Source organism: Haplochromis burtoni, unplaced genomic scaffold, assembly GCF_018398535.1.
Source record: "Haplochromis burtoni strain Fernald_Lab_line unplaced genomic scaffold, NCSU_Asbu1 Contig_411, whole genome shotgun sequence".
NCBI classification, from domain to species: domain Eukaryota; kingdom Metazoa; phylum Chordata; class Actinopteri; order Cichliformes; family Cichlidae; genus Haplochromis; species Haplochromis burtoni.
In genome coordinates, this window is record NW_024582772.1 from 520,632 (window position 1) to 524,421 (window position 3,790).

Below are 3,790 nucleotides of genomic sequence, written 5' to 3' on the forward strand. Positions count from 1 at the left end.
TTTATGTCACAATGAAGTTGACCTTTTGCATTTAAATGTCATCACTTTGTAATTTTATCCTTTCAGACATTGTCACAATTTGAGTATTCCTGAGGTACAGCCAAAAAGCATTTGATGTAAAGCCACTGTGCCCTTGACCTATACGATATGACAACAATCTGAAAAAGTTATGCCTCTAATTGTCCGAAACTATTTTGATTGGTACCTTATTATGGAAACTGATATTGTCATACAACCTGGCAAACAAAGCCTAAACCTAAGACCTACTGTATGAACACTGAGGCGTGTATCTTTACTCTGTTCTTGTAACAAGCACTTGATTTCTGTCTCTGTAAGCTGGGTCTGAATATGCTTCTTACTGCTGAGCATGAATACACTCATCTTCAAATCAGCCCAGTGTGGCGACATGCAGTCAGCAGTTCTTTATGTAAATTCTAGCTGAAAGAAACACGTCGATGAAGAAAGCACGTTTGCACAATTTATAACAGACAAGCAGGTGGAATGTTTACGCTTACTAATACTCTCACCTAGGTAAGATAAGAAACAAAAATGAAACTATAAAACATATAAAGAAAATATGTTTCTCCACGTGGGCAGCGTGGTCAAATCAGCGATATAGAGACAATCCTAGAAACAAGGAATGTAATGGCAAGCTTAGAAACACTGAAAGGCCTGAAAGATGAAAGAAGTATTCTTCTTTTAGTTGTGTCCTTAGAGCAGCTTTTTGTTTGTCAGGTTACGGCTTATCAAATCAAATCAAATTCCTGAAAAGAATAATTAGGACTTTACAAAGCACAGCATCAATTGCACCTCTCAACAGAACATCCAGAACTGATGATCCTAATGAACCCTGGTGTGTTCTTAACACAAAGCTGCCAGTGGAGACGGCTCTCGATAGCAAGCCTGACTTTACGTTTGGGTTGTTCCACATAAAATCAGTCAAATTTCTTTTTTAAAAAAAGGTCTCACCTGAACTACATAGAATTGTTCTTTTTTTCTTAAATAATTCAATCAAAAAGAATAAATTGAGCATTTTTAATGAAGCCTGAACAAGTCTCATGCTCATACTAGAAAAGGCAAACGACATATTTGTTTGAGTTGTTCCTGACACACACAGCTTTTTAATTCACCCTAACTTTGACAGCCTTTTTGAACACTCACCTTCTTAAACACAGGTAATACACCACATGACATTTTCAGGGCTAAAAGGCACATTAAGCTCTGTTAAACACCTGCAGCCTGTTTGTGTTTGGCCCCATTTCAAGTATCACAGTGTAAAGCCAAAATCTTTTGCTCAGGACAGTTTTCACATTTAACAGCTCCCAGCCTCACTGACACATTATAGATTACAGTTTCAATAACTAAAACAAGTGCTGCAGCAGTTTTATACCATCAAATAGAGAAACATCTCTTAGTACTCAGCACGTTACACCTATTTTTTTGATAATTTAGTTGAAAATCTTTTCAAAAGTTTATTCTGGGCAAACATTTTTTAGTTCTATCACCATGTGGGATAGCTGACTGGTCAAGTTGTTTTAAAAAAAAAAGTGATGTAGCTAGGGTAACAGTGTTACCTTGCTGTGCAGCTAGTTAATATCAAAGTGCTCTTGTAAGTGGATAATGCTAAGTTACTCTGCAGCTAAATTTTTGCTCCCTGAACAGATTGAAAAATGTTTTCAAAAACTCAGTGATAAAAAAAAACTGAGTACCTGAACGCCTGAAAACATGTTAAAGCAAAACAGTTCAACCAGTGTGATTTTCAACAGTTTCTAAAGCATCTGAGGTAGACGAGCCAGTCAGGATGAAGAATGAGACGTGTACGAGAGGGGAGGAGGAGGGCAGCAGTCTGTGTGCTGCAGATGAACAGCCAGGTAGAGGAGAAACAACAGGTAAGATCAAAACACACAATGACCCCAGACCCTCAACCATCAACCCCCAACAGGCAGACAGTAGCAACTGTAGCAAATACAATCATCTGTGCAACACTACTGACTATTAATCAACAGTGTTCAATTACAAAACAGTTTGCAATCTGCTTGATAATTACTGATTAACAGTTTTAGTCCCAATTCAATAATAACACTGTGTGATTGTGAAGCAGACAAAAACATACTGCATGCAATAATGTTATTACAAACCTCCAACATGAAAAAGTATTCATAGATAATCTAATATAGAGGTCATGATTCTGGGTTTTGGAGCCAGTGATTTCAGTTCTCTGTTTAATATTCTCCGTGTGACTTTTGATTTTATTTAACATTACTTTTGCTTAGGTTGTGCCTTCGTTCGGCACTCATCGTTCGTGGTTATTCTTTGAGGTTGTTTTTCTGTCCTTTGTTATCTGTGCCTAGTGGGCATTTCTGTTAGGTCTCCTGTGTTTAGTCAGTCTTGTGTTCATGTTTATTTAGTTTTTGTCTATGTCAAGCTTGTGTGTTTCGTCTGTCTTTCAGTGTTTATTCCTGTCTCTTGTCTCATGTGCATTGTATTAAGTTTTGCTTCCCCTGTCTCGTTAATCAGATTTAGTTCACCGGTGTTGCTGTGTGGCAGAACATCTCAAAGCAGGAACACAGCATTTGTCCTCGGTTTGTAAACTTCACACAGTCATCCAACTATAAAAACAAGTCCTTATATTTAAAATTACGTTTGTTTGTCTGGTTAAAGCTTGCTTTTAAACAAATGCATTCTCGCACACAGACAAAGGATAAGGCAATGAAAAGCTCCTCCTTTGACTGCACACTAAATCAAAATATGATCCTAGGCTGCTATTGGCTTTTGGCTCCAGAGAAACAGCCAATCAAATTCCTGATACTTGGAACAGTGTTGGGTAAGTTACTTTAAAATAGTAACTTAGTTACATTACTAGTTACTTCTCTCAAAAGTAACTCAGTTACTTCAAGTTACTTGTTACTTTCAAAGTAACTAGTTACTAGGGAAAGTAACTTTGGTTTTACTCAGAATTCTCTTGTTAATGTGTTGCTTCCATAACTTTGCCAGTCTTCTAGCTTGCTTACTTGCCACAAGTGCACTGTGCCACCTACCAATAGAAAGGAAAAGATAATGTGCATATTTCCACGAGAGAAATCCCACGCCTGGACCGTCATTGACTGCTGCCATGATTCTAGCCTACGTCACAGCGTCATGTGCGCTTTTTACATCCAACACAAAAACTGCAGTCGTGGTGCTTTCGATTGTACTCAGAACTCGGAAATTCTGCCTTCCGAATAGGAAGATGCAGACGAGCTGCATACAGGGCTGGACTGGGACAAAAAATCGTCCCGGGGATTTTGACTAGAGACCTGCCATTATAGGAAAAATCATAAAGCCTTTGAATGAAAACAAACACTGTTGTGACAGTGATGTATACTGTTTGATGGTATATATGTATCAATCTATCAATCGTTTGTTGTAAGATTCAGATAATTATTTTTAAAAGCAAGACATTTTAAATGAGAATAAGAAAGTATTTCTTAGTGCCCCCCTTTCCCTGTTAATGCCCTACCTGCACCCCTGCACAGTTACCAGCTGTCAGCTACCTAAAAAAGGATCCTGGTGTTATTTGTCTCTCAGAAACAGTTCATAACTTCCCTTCAACTCATTCATGTCACCTAAAAGGTAAACCTGTTTCTCCATCACCTGTTCAGCTCTGATGATTCAGTAAGGACATCTCCTGGTTTCATCTTCATGTTTCCCTCTCACCAGATAACCAAACCGACATCATGACCAGCAGCTTTTACAGCTGTGGCTCCAGCAAACATCAGCTGATACTAGAAATTAATATTAAATAAATTCT